This window comes from Ixodes scapularis, unplaced genomic scaffold (genome assembly GCF_016920785.2).
Source record: "Ixodes scapularis isolate PalLabHiFi unplaced genomic scaffold, ASM1692078v2 PGA_scaffold1__304_contigs__length_218370807, whole genome shotgun sequence".
In the NCBI taxonomy this organism is placed as follows: Eukaryota; Metazoa; Arthropoda; class Arachnida; order Ixodida; family Ixodidae; genus Ixodes; species Ixodes scapularis.
The window spans coordinates 210,409,792-210,423,611 of NW_024609846.1; the positions used below are offsets into that span (position 1 = coordinate 210,409,792).

The 13,820-nt window shown below is 44.0% G+C and overlaps 1 long non-coding RNA gene across 1 annotated transcript; it reads left to right on the forward strand.

Annotated features, from left to right (window-relative positions):
* Positions 1–7,984: 7,984 nt before the first annotated feature.
* LOC121836202 lies at positions 7,985–13,815 on the forward strand. Its single transcript, XR_006077837.1, has 5 exons — positions 7,985–8,223; positions 8,322–10,720; positions 12,547–12,697; positions 12,793–12,893; positions 13,419–13,815. It is a non-coding gene; the product is annotated as an uncharacterized LOC121836202 (long non-coding RNA).
* The last annotated feature ends 5 nt before the right edge of the window (positions 13,816–13,820 follow it).

Below are 13,820 nucleotides of genomic sequence, written 5' to 3' on the forward strand. Positions count from 1 at the left end.
ATGCCACTTTTTTTCGGATGCAGGACATGTGAGCCAGCTCGTCACGCAACATCTTGGGTGTATTCTTTTCGGAGCCGATCATGGAAATTCACCACGGGCACTCACTACTCATCTCCAACTCCTCAATGTACAAAACAACTCATCTTGGAGTATAGAACAACGAGCGGAACAAACATAACTGCAAAAGAATCGCACGGCGAGCAGTTCCCGCACGCCGCATGCCGTGTCGTCTGCTATGGAGAGGAGAAAAAAAACAAAAACACACGGTCGGGTGTAGCCACGTGACTTCCGCCACTCACTCTCCTCTCCACTTCTCCGACCTCCGTCGGGTTTCGGTTTCGGTTTCGAGCAGTTGCGTCTTTTGGCTTTATTAAAAAAATACTCTACGCTGTTGCAAAATATTAATTGGGTAGTCCTCCGACACCATAATAAAGCGCCTGGCAAAAAATAAAAAAAATTTTTGGGGGGTGTCAGTCCTTTTTTGCGGTTTCCACGTCTCTTGGGGTTCGGGCAAGCCAGGGGGCACGGAGGGAGTAACTAAATATCAGTGCGTCATATTTTAACCGGACGACGCGGAAACCTCCTCCACCTACGAGGGCGACCCGCAGTGGCGAAAGCGCGCGGTACGTGAGGTCTTTGGTCCTGGGCTTACTCCTGGTCAGAGCCGCTAAAAAGTTTTTTTTAGTCGAAATACAAAATACAAGGGGTGCAAGCCGTTTCAATTATTTATAAAAGTAGTTTTTGTTCAGTATTTTAGATCAGAAAAGAAACAAATGCAGTTTATAAAGTATGGAAACAAGAAATGACCCGTCGACATACCCGCCACCAAGTGGTGGAAAAGGCGGCGCATACTAGAAAGGTGCAGTGGGATCAGGCACTGATGAGCGGCGAGCTTAGAAAGGTCCCGGAGGTACGCGGCGGCGCTGCGGTCGTTACAGGCTCGAGGATCCGACCGGTTCCGAGCGCTCCGAAAGCCTTCGGCGCTTGCGGTTTGGCCGTTGGGCGGTATGGCAGCACAAAGTGGCTCCTGTTCTGAACTAATCTTTACACCGTGTTTGCTGTCGTTTGTGGCCAATGAAGTGTCATGCCGAATTAGTGTTTAAAGGGACACTGACAGGGTATTTATGCTCGCCGAGGTTTTTAGTTGTACGTGACATATGAGAGCTCAACTACCCAGAACAGAATTTGCGGCTCGAAATTCGGTTTCTTTCCGCCCGAAAACTGCCGATCAAGAACTGGCCGGTTCGAGTCTCGCTCACTCTCTTTTCCGCGGTCACGGGCCGTTTTCTAAGGTATCGATGCGACCACCAAATTTAATCAAAGTCGTAGGTCACTGAAGGCACACACTCAATATTAAAAATATAAAAAAAATATAAAACCCATTTTTTGTGGCTTCTAAAAAGCTGCAAATACGTTGATTGAAAAAAAAGTTCCACAGAGAACCGGAAGCATTCTGTGCGTGCGTCGTTTCGCGTATCGTGGGACTCGCGGGGACGGCGATGGCAGCGGACGACGGGCGTGGGACCTCTATTTCAGAACTGTCGTTCGCGGTACCGGCGAATTTTGTCTGCCTTTAAAAGAGAAATTTGGGACTGGTCAAAAGAATTGGTATTCATCCCGTACGACACGCCCGACCACCAAGCCGATTTGCACGAAGACGTCGCCGAGCCGTCGCTCCCTTCTCGTGGCTGAAGACATCGCTCGCGCAAACGTCAAGCGCGACGTGTCTACTTCGAGTGGAATATGCACGCGTACGATTTCTTTACTAGGTGAGAATGTCGCCAATGCGTGGTGCATCCCGACTTCGACCCGGGAGTGCTTTTGCTAGAGGAAAATCGGCAGCAAACCTTTCAACTTACAGTTTATCGGCTAAATTATTACTAAGGAAAGAGATACCCCACTTTCGATATGCCCAGTAGCTCAGTGGGAAAGACGTCCCCTTCACACGCGGTAGAGCCTGGTTCGATCCCCCATGAAACCCTTTTTTTTTTTTTTTTTTCTAAATACTTTTGATGTCTACATTTCTTTTTTTTTTTTTACAATTATTACTGAAGAAACAAAAACAAAAAATAAGAAACAAATTTTGTGGACGACACGTCGCTGAATTAAATGGTATGGGATTTCCTTTTTGACACCTGCGAACTCAATGTAATCACTTTCCACAAAATGCAAGGAGCATATAAATCAGGTACCGTCCGCTTCCCGAGGTGCCCGTAAATGGTCTACAGGAATTGCAGCCAGCCATTGGTCCCGATCCCGTTGATCTTTCGGAAACTCTGTCGCACAATGCCACTTCCGTTTCGGACGCGGGACATGTGAGCCAGCTCTTCACGCAACATCTTGGGTGTATTCTTTTCGGAGCCGATCAAAATTCACCACGGGCACTCACTACTCATCTCCAACTCCTCAATGTACAAAACAACTCATCTTGGAGTACAGAACAACGAGCGGAACAAACATAACTGCAAAAGAATCCCACGGCGAGCAGTTCCCATACGCCGCATGTCGTCTGCTACCGGGAAGGAGAAAAAAAAAAAGAAAAAAAAAAAACACACGGTCGGGTGCAGCCACGTGACTTCCGCCACTCCACTCTCTTCTCTCCACTTCTCCGACCTCCGTCAGGTTTCGGTGTCGGTTTCGAGCAGTTGCGTCTTTTGGCTTTATTAAAAAAATACGGTACTCTGTTGCAAAATATTAATTGGGTAGTCCTCCGACACCATAATGAAGCGCCTGGCAAAAAATTAAAAATAAATTTTGGGGGGTGTCAGTGTCCCTTTAATCGCGCATCAAATGCAATGCGAGCCGCCCTGGCTGCCTGCTTCATACAGCCTATCCCAAACATGCTTTAGTGGCGCCCTCTCGAGCCGTAGACACGGAGTGCGGCAGCCGTGAGCGCTCGCTGAGCTCACTACCACTCCTCTAGTTCACGGCCACACAAGCAACCAAGGACGTCGTGAAGGAGGTTATTTTTTGCGTGTTTTTGTCATTTTAATTTGCCTATAATTTTTAAAATAAAGCAAAATTCGAGAAAAGAAAAGTTTAATTCAGTTACTACGTGCAGTGCGCCCAGGTTCGGTGCAAATTAAAACCAGTAAAAAAGTCCTTGCAGGGCCCCTTTAAGAGCTTCAATGCGGGCGTCTGCAATTCGCGAAATTTAGTAGCCGCGATTATGTCCTCTGTGAACGAATCGTGAAAAATAGGGGCCGCAAAAATGTAGGGTTTTACAGTTTTACTTGGAGTTAAAATTATTTGAGCTTAGTTGCTGCAATACAATTAGCAGGTGTATAAACAGCACAGGATATTAAATATGTTAACAGAGCCTCGGTTCGTGATGTGCCGAACCGAGGTTCTGTTAACACGACCGCCATTCCATGGCGCTACGTGTCTGTGCCGTCAGCGTGCGAGTAACACGAAGCATCCAAGGTCAGAGCGGCGAGGAGTGCGTGCACTCTGCCGTCGATGCAAATACGCCACAGATGAAATAAGGGAGCGGAAGAATGACATGCATACTTTCGCATTCACAACTCATAAAAAGTGTTAGGTGTACCTCGAGCCATTTTAAGAGAAGCTTCGCGTTTCATGGGAGGTTGTACATACACAGTTCAAAACAATTTGAACAACGAGTGGATTGGTGTGGCATAAAGAAGACGTCTACAAAGCTGATTGCGATGTACAACTTATATTATTATTGACTTCACTAAAGTCGCCTGTAATTTTGCCAAATATACTATAAATGCTTTATCATATAGTGGATTTACTCGAGTACTGTTTAAAATTATGATCCTGTTCAGAGAGCTATTCATGGTAAAAATTGAAATGGGAAGAACCAAACATGTTAATATATTGATCAGTGAGAAAATAGTAGTTTCTAAAAACATCAGATTCACTACCGTGAACAACAAAACGTCTAATGAAAAATCAATGCTAATTTAAAGGCATATTAAAGAAGGTTGATTTTGAATGTTTTCTTATATCTTTTTGTAAAGTAACAATGAAATAACGGCGTTACTTTTGCGAAGTAACTGTAACAAGTTACACTTTCAATTTTGTAACTGTGACAGGGTTATTCTTTTCTCCTGAGTAACCGTAAATGTAACTCGTAGTGTAACATTTTAAAAGTAAAGCAGCGTGCCCATAACTGGCTGCACATTGGCTGCACCCGCAGTGCAAGACAAATGAGGCTGCACGGAACGACTAATAGCGAGTTCGTTTCACACGCACTGGCACCGTTCGAGTTCTCTCCCAGAATGCATCGCACTCACAGAGTGTTGCACGGAAAACTGGACTCAAACGAACTCGCCAAATGCACCGAGTGCAGAAGGCTGATGCGCCGCCATCTATGTGGAAGAAAAGGTACCGACTTCAAACCGAAACTAGCGCCTTTCTGTTCCGAGCGATGCGTGGGAATGCGAGAATGCAGTCGCTGCCAACGTTTATCTACAAACGTTGGCAACTGCAACCTGTAGTTTATAGTTGCGATGTCTTCAAGCAGCTCGACTTCCGTAGAGATAGTTACAGACGGCGTAAATTTCCGCAACCAGCTGTCCACAAAGCAGCTGGTTGCGATCTTTCAATCCTTATAACCGTTTACACTGAAGAAAACTGATGATGCTGTCCGAGCAGAAGCTTGATCCGTTTGAGCATGGTATTATGCGTGAACCACTGAAAGGGTACGGCTTAACCCTGCTGGAAATGGCAGGCCTTTTCCAATTGAAATGCATAGCCAAAACCTATGAGCATGAATGTGCGATTGGCGCCAATGAGAAAATCCGATGTTTTGCACATTGGTGCAATTGGAAATGCTGCAGAGAAGCCGCAGCACGGGGGAAGGCACAAGAATAGGTTGAGGGAAAGTCAACTTTAGGGGGCAAGCGCCATGATGCCAATTGTTTCAATGTGCACGACACTCAGTTTGCTCATTGCCGTTCATTGCAGCCAGTAGCGCTACGTGGCAGAGACATTGTACGGGAGATAGCCAAGAGCCATGCACTGCAGAGAAGTGAACTCGGTGCAGTATGGCAGTGACAATGCTCAATCGCCAAATTAGCACACCCTTGCAAAAATTTTCTATGGGACCGATAGAGATTTTTATGCGATCAGTAGGATTTCATCGTACCGATGGGCATTTCTACTGGGCCGATAACAAGTTATATCGTACCAATACAGACTTCTCTTGTACCATTAGGAACTTCTGTGGGACAAGCAGGAACTTCTATGGGACAAGTAGAAACTTCTATGGGAACAACACGAATGTTTTCTGGTCCGGAATACAAGTGCCTATTGGTCTTTCAATAGGATCAATAACAAGTTGTACTGGTTAAACTGAAAGCTTCATTGGTGAAATGGAATGCATTTCGGATCGAGAACTTTTAATGGTCGACTGGGAATACAGAACATAAAATCTATTAAGTGGGCATCTATCAGGTTAAACAGTATGCTTAGTGGAGAAATTAGAGTTGTTATATACTAAACTTTTATGTTTTGAGCACAGGAAAATAATTTTTGCCGCAAATATACCCGATGACAGGCACGCAGCCAGGATTTTGATTCGCCCATGACAAAATACTGTATGAGGGGGAGGGGGGAAAGGAGGCCCCACCAAATGAAAGGTTTGGGAGGAGGGGGGGGGGGCCCATGTTCCCCCCCCCCCCCCCCCCCCCCGTGCAGATACGTGCGTGCCCGATGGGTTCCTCTCTGTCAAATAAACATTTTTTTTTAGCTATATAACTTGGGTTGGGCCATGTAGACACTAATTAAATAAAACATTCAGTTAATAAAGTGAATATAAACTCTTTTTTGTCACGTGTTTTAGAATTTCCTGATTACGTACTGTCCTCCTTCGTATTATAAAACATGCGGCTGCCAGTAAAACATAAAGAAAAGACTATGGAAAACGGGAACATTGTGTGTGCACATAGTATGCACAAGATTCATGAATAATTATATATAGGCAAGCCACGAAATTCAGGTATCATCGGAACTCTGCAGTTTTAGCGGTGCATTCTGTCCTTTTGTTTTCCAGGATGTTTCAGTAACAGTAATAGCGTAAACGATTGCACCAACTGGATTATGTATTCACATTAGACTTTGCTCTGTTTTATTCAGTTTTACCTGGTTTCGGAGTGGAACGTTCTCGTTTTTGTATAAATTTCGCTCCAGAACCGAGCAAATCAGAGTAAAACCGGGTCAAAAACAGAATAACACTGACTCAAAAATCCTATTATCATCTTTCACGATTGGTCCAAAGCTCTCAGACTTCCGACGTCGGGACTTTAAAACTTTGGCGGAGTTGGCGAAAAAGTGCGATACTTCAGGCTTCCATTTTGCCATGTGAACGTATCCTGTTTGAGCCCTAGCAGAGGCTACGCGCTCGTTCTGGGGCGGCAGATCACGTGCACATTCTATCTTTTTATTAACAGAAAAGAAAAGCCGGTAGTGCCGAATAACATCCAATAATTATTAACACCATAGAAGTCATTAAAAAAAGCACATAAAATGCGCGCACACACACACACACACGAAATAAGGATGACCTTCCCGAAATGATGATTGCCCCTTGTTTCACGCACAGTAAGTGTCAGGAAGCGCTTTCCACTTTGTAGTTGAGCAAGGAAGTTCCTTTTTGAAAGGCATTTTACGCGCTTGTTGGCAGTTTGGGCCTTTAGTTTGGCTTCTGGCTTCCCAATGTTGTAGTTTTCCTTGATGCCGGGAAGAGTGTACACTCCAGCAATGAAGTTTTCGAGATTCAGAAGCCCTTCATTTTGCGTCCAATTAAAATGAAGGCTAGCCGAAACAGGGTACGTCAGACTCGTTACATTCGTCTTTGGCAGTAGCCTTTTCGGAAACTTGGACAGGAAATCGGTCTTCAAATCTCCCGTCACTTTCACAATTTTATCACTTGTGTCTTCACTAACTGGCCCAGTACTGTGACCGCTTCTGGTTTCATTGGTACTACTTAGTTCACGGGGAGTTTTTGTCTCACCGTGTTCCGAGACAACCGAGCTTACAGAGATACAATAGTAAGGGTGCAGGCGAGCTGGTGGATGTTAACCATGTTGAATATACCTGAGACTGGGGTAGAAAAACATAAAAGTCGAAGAAACAGAACGGGACAGGACGACGTCTCAAACTCAGCTACCAGGTCTCAAACTCAGCTACCAGGGCGGTTGAACTGGTTAGAGTTGCCCCTTTGTGTTGGTGGTGGGCTGTTTGTGGACTATATAAGGAGGAGGACTGAATAAACCTGGTAGCTGAGTTTGAGACGTCGTCCTGTCCCGTTCTGTTTCTTCGACTTTTATGTTTTTCTACCCCAGTCTCAGGTATATTCAACATGGCTTACAGAAACTGCTGTCGGCGACGTCGGTTCTGGTCCCTGGCCTGTTGTAGCATTTTTCAGGACACAACTTCGTCTCAGGACTGTTGTCCTTGGCAAGCTGGGTATACTTAGCGGCTCCAAGTATATTTTTTGTTTGGGTTCATGGTCGCACAGCGCGACACCCTACGTGTCTCAAATCCAAATTTTAAAATTCGCACCGACGTCGTCCCGCAGCAAATGCAATTTTCTAATTAAAATGACAAATAAAAATTACTCCGTTATAAGTTTAATATATATTCAGTATTTGCATTTGACAGTTAAGTAATACTATAATTTTTAGAAACGTTTATTATTTTCTTAAGTGCATCAGTCACACTTGCGGGCTTGCGGGTTACACCACGTGACAATATAAAGTGAGCTGGAGTCAATAGAGTGAACAGTGGGGTCACCCGCATGCATAGCCCGCATGACATATAAAACCAAAATAAGTTTTCAAAGTGCAATTTATGCAAATTTTTTGCTAAATTAAGGTCAATAAGTAAATTTTATAAGTATTTGTTTACTTCAGCAAACAAAAACAAGAGTTAAAATACGAAGTATTATAGTCACGTGATACATCCCCTGCGTCAGGAAGTGGCCCGACGTGATAAACCGAACGGTCCGGCCGGAGGACAAGGAAGCGTGGAAGAAGAACCGACGCTGTCGAAGCAACGTTCGCGGGAAGTCTAACCGCTTGAAGCACGTTGCAGAGTCGAGACCAGTTGAGCGGCCGGAATTTTACGAACGATTATGCAAGCGTACGTCTTGAGGACGACCATGAGCCACATATCATCTCAAATTTCTGCCCGTCAAGCCTTGTGACGAAACGGAATCGGACTTCTTCAAGGCGCGGATCCTAAAGTTGTTTGGTAAGTTCTAGTCTCCACACGCGTTGTGCCCAGTCTAGTGACCATCTCCTTCTTTAAGCACAATATGTGGGAGTAACTCTCGGCGCCGGTTGTTTCAGGATCGCAGAGTGACGCGGAAACCCAGTGACAGTAAGCGGGTGCTAGTACCTCCGACGAGATGTGTGACTGCCCGGGAGGGCTGGACGAAGCTTGTGTGAGACAGGTGATTGTAATTTCATTTTCGCGCTTGCGAAGCAATTTCTTAAGACGTATTTTAAATTTGAGATTTTCTTTAGTTATGCCGTCACAAATACAAGGAATTTCATTGATAGGGGTGCCGTGTGTTTGTTTTCATATGCCCAGAAACTAGGTAAAGGTTATGTGTTTAAACCATTTCATCGTTTACTCTGAGACTGGGGGGTTTTTGAAGAGCAGAAGTAACAGAAAAAACATACAGGTCTCAAGACCTGTCTGTTTTTTCTGTTACTTCTGCTCTTCAAAAACCCCCCAGTCTCAGGGTAAACGACGAAATGGTTGACTTCCACCAGCTAGCCTGTACTTTGACTCTTTTCTCGTTAATGTGTTTTAACATTTTTTCTGTGCTGATAGGCTTAAGGTTAGAATGAATTATATCTGTCAAGGCGTGGCGCAGTCTGTGTCTATTTGGAGAAGAGGTATCTGTGTGCATGCGTGCGTGCATGTTTGTTTGTTTGTTCGTTGGGGTAGAGAGAGGAGATGAAGAAGAGGAGGAGGGTGAGGGATCACGTCGAATCATTCAAATTGTTAACTCCGACAGTAATGAGGTAAGAAGGATACCTGCTAGTTACACCGGTTCGGTTTTGTGCCAAACTCAAATTGCGTTTTGCCGCGTAAATATTGCTACAATTTTTTTTTCATCAACAAAATTAATTTTGAGGCATGCCGTTGACAAATAGGACCCCTGTTTTCAATCCCAGTCCAGGTTATTCGCGACTCCAGCGAACTATAGATGGCGCGCTGCTCAGGCAAAATTGGGACGAAAGAAGGTCGTTTTCATTGTTCAGTATGCGGACCATCACAAATTCCTGCACTGCAGCATAAAATCGGTGTTACATTTGAATGCAAAGCGATTTTTCGACCCTAGAAACGTTCGTCTACTCAGTGCGTAGGAAGGACCGGGTGGAATCATTAAAATAATTACTGGAAACAATGTTTGTTTCTATGCTGCCTACGAGAACCAAGCAGCGATAGCAGACGACAGAGTCGGGACAACCTCCTCTCCTGAGCTTCTCGGCGCTGCCGCTACGCGGCGTCGATTTCGCTGGAGTCACGAATATTGCGCTGGCAAATTTCCTGTACATAGTGCTGCTTCAAAGATGAACTGAAGTTTATGTCTTCTATGTGTGCATTGGCAATGGCATGTGGCTCAACAAGACTTCACACACGAAAGTTCTCAAATGGAAGAGGGAATCAATGTTCATCCGGTAAGGTTTGGTAATTATCTCCGCCACAGATGGCCTCCTTGGCGAATTGTAACCGGCAGACCTTCAAACCGCACAAAGGCTAAGCAAAGCCACAACTGGATGCAGCAAGACTAAAAGCTTTATAATATACTGTAAGGACTATGGCTTTATAATAAGCCTTTTATAGCAAAACATACTGATCTGAAAAGCGTTGTTTGTGGTTATTTTAAAGTGGTATATGGAAACTTTGTCGTATTGTATTAATTCTGGTTCACTGCACAGTTGAAAGAATTGTCTTCGTTTGCTGCCAGAGAAATATAGCTTGCGATGAACTAAATCAAAGTTATGACTGCTGGTGTCATGTACATATTCAGAACTTTTTTTTATTAAAATAATTGTAATCAAGTGTTTTTATGGGTTTTAGCACTGTGATTAAGATACGTCAATGTGTTTTCTAAGAAAGACTACTAATTTGCAGTTGGTATCTTCTCCTAAAATATTTTGTAGATCTGAGCATGTATTCATACCTGAATATGTGCCAGGCATTCCCCAGTATGTGTATAATTGTTTACTAGGCCTGTAAGCTTCCCCACTACATCATTGCCGTTATGTTAACGCTTCCCAGCTATTATTTGAGAGAGATAAGTGTTTCTCATGATCAATTGGGTTGAGATTGTTTAGCGTTAATGCTTTTGAGTCCCCCATTTTTAATTCCTGACAGAGCGCTTCAATGTCGGTTTATTTTTGGTTTGCCGCTATTTATCACCACAAGCAAAAACATCACGCCACTGGGATTAACCCGAAGCTCACCTCATGATTAACGACGCTGCCGTCCACTGTCTTAAGGTGGGCCTACGTTCATGGGTACTTGTCTAGTGGTTCTGGAGTTGATGTTGCTGAGATAACCGAGACGCCGATTTCTACGATGGCCTCTGTCAGCATCATGGTCAATTACAGCTGGCCCAAACCAGGCCAATCAACATGCTGGCCCGAACCAGGCCAATCAACGTGCTGGCCCGAGCCCGGCCCGGGCCCACAGTCAAAAGTCCGAGCCTATCCCAGGCCTGGGCTTTCGGGTAAGCCCAAGCCCGTGCCCAGTGGTATAATCTTTAATCCAATCGCCATATTGAGATAAAGACGTCAAAATTCCTCAGTTTAATTGTCGGAAGTGCCTCAGTAAGAGCAGGTATAAATATTAGTAGCAAATTTAATGATAAAAAAAACTGCGCCGACTTTACTCAACAAGATTAACAGTTTAATCAAGCGTTTCGTCTCCCATGCGGGGAACATCATCAGTGAAACCTTCAAGCAGGAATGAGCGAAAAAACTTCAACAATCTTATTTAAGCAAGTCCGCATAAACATTGGGGGAGGGGGCCGCGGTTGGAGTTGCAAGCTGATGAGTCACTTCAGAATAACCATGATTCCACCAACCTTCGTGGACCCCACCTTTGTTCACACGCCAGAGTGGACGCATTCTCAAAGTCGAAACTGTGACCCGTATTCCAACAATGGTCTACGAGTTCCGTCTTCGCTGTGTTTGTTTAGGCGAGTGCAGCGCTTCCAGCCTGTCTCCCCAATGTAGGATGTGTCACAGTCTAGACAGTTCACTTTATACACAACACCGCACTGGGACTCTGGGGGGGTGTAATCTTTAGGTTTAGAAATGAAGTCACATAGTTTATGGTGGGGTTTGAAAGCTGAGGGATATTCAAAGGGGCGAGGGCCCTGCGAATGGACTCAAAAGCACCTCTCAAATAGGGTATTGTTGCCTGCCCTGTCCTAAGTTGTCCATTATCCTGACTTCTTTGTCCCATCTGTTTGTGCGTGTTATCAATAAAACGTTTCGGATAATTCCGCTTCATCAGCAGGTCAACAATAACAGCATCCTCAGAAGCGCGCAAGCCGCCTCGGTGGCTCCGAGGCGAGAGCGCTGGCCTACGGATCCCCATGTGGCAGAGGCTTATTGCGGAGCAGGCGCCGTGTAACCGAGCTTTCAGTTGCACGTCAAAAGATCCCCAGGTAGTCCAAATTAATCCTCAGTCCTCCGCTGGGGCGTGCCAGATGCCCGTCGTTGGTTTAGCACGTAAATCCCCCAAATTTGACTTTTTTCTCAGAAGCGTGCAATTGAGGATTAGAAGAAATGCGTTCGGACCGGTGTAGTAGGTTTTTTACGACAGCCCTTTTATGTTCGACAGAATGATGCGAGTTAAAGCTTAAGAGGTTGCCTGTATCACAGCTTTGCGGTACACTGTTGTATATAAGCGACCGGTACTATTTCGGAACACATTAACATACAGAAAAGGCTTTGCACCGTTCTGTTCAACTTCATGTGTGAATTGGATTGATGATTCAATGCCGTTTAAAGCTAAATGAAAGTCACAAAAGGGACATGGCAAAGGCCACGCATGCGACAAGAGCGAAGACGGAACTCGTAGACCATTGTTGGAATACGGGACACAGTTTCGACTTTTGAGAATGCGTCCACTCTGGCGCTTGAACAAAGGTGGGGTCCAAGCAGGTTCGTAGAATCATGGTTCATCCGAAATGACTCATCAGCTTGTAACTCCAGCTGCGGCCCCCTCCTCAATGTGTATGCGGACTTGCTTAAATAGGACTGTTGAAGTTTCTTTCGCTCATTCCTGCTTCAAGGTTTCACCGACGATGTTTCCCACATGGGAGACGAAACGTTTGATTAAATTGTTAATCTTCTTGAGTAAGTCGGTGCAGTTTTTTTATCATTATGATTCCCGGCTTTTGGAATATTTTTGCAGCACATTTAATGAAGAAATTGATGCCGATAAACACCTGCCAAGGTTGACTAAAAATAAACAGAAACATACAATCAATAGTTATGATTGCACTAAACAGTTGCTATGTGGATGTTTTTTTATGTTCGACAGCTCAGCAAAGTCTGTGGATCTGGTTATGCTTCCTGTACGAGACAGATCACGAAGCGGTTGCTGACTGACCAGTTGGGGCGAAAATTTTTGTGGGAAGGACGCAAGAGAAAGTTGACATTCAGGAACCTTCACCTTGCTGAGTGCATCATAAGTAGGTAATCTCTGGAACAGTAGTGCAGATCGCTTCACATGGAACCAGATTTATGGAATTGTTGGTGTCATACTTCTGTTGCTTTCTTTTATCAGATGCAGTGCAGAGCTGCCATAAATGTGAAGACTTCAAGGTAGAAACCATGGTCACGGATTAACTTCGCCACGCACCTGCCTGACATCAGTCATCTCAAATGGTAAGCTGGTCTTATTAAGCTGATGTTAGCACAAAAATCAAACTTTTCTAGAACAGTAAGTATGGTGTGCAATTTCTTCAAAGCATAATTTCTATATGAGAGTATTTGAATGCTTTAAATACACCTTTTTTGGTTTAATTTGAGAGCAAATACTACAGGTGTGAACAGTATTGAATAATTTTAAATAAAAAAATTTTGTTTGGAGTGTTTCTCTAAGAGGAAAAATTTCATTATGTAATAGTACCTTATTATGGATTAAAGAGAATGCATAGACAACGAATTTTAAGAACACTGATATTTGATGTAAATCTAACAAACAAAAGTTGGCAATACAGTACACACATCCAGCATGAATGTGCTTTAAAAACAAGGCATAAAATACTTGTGATTTATTTACATCAGTTCCAATTCTTGCATATTTGAGTCACTTCACTTTGAACTTCACTGTTTTATTAGTTTTGTTTCATAGAATGGTAAACCACTGCTCACATATCTTTAACGTAACATTTTTTCGTTGCTTTTCAGGAACATTCTGCACCACAGGAGATAGAGATGTGAACTGCCTTAAGTGGGCCTTGAATGTGCTGAGCCTTTTATTATGTTTATCAGACATTTTTTTTAAGCAAAGTATCCTGCATTGTTCAGTAAGTATACTTTATTTTGAAAACCTCATGCTGTCTATGCAGCATTGTTCAAAAATTATACTTTATTTTAAAAGCATCAAGCACTGCTCGTCTGTCTTAACAGTAACAATAAAGAGTTAATGGTGATTTGTTTGGCACTGCAACTTTTTCTACAGAACGGATCTGCATGCCTGACAGGCTGGGCAGGAATTTAGTGCGCTACTCACGTTCAGAGTTACGCTGCAAGACTGCAGCGGCATCTTTTGCCATGCAGTCGGTGCTACAGCTCTCATAAAATTCTGGT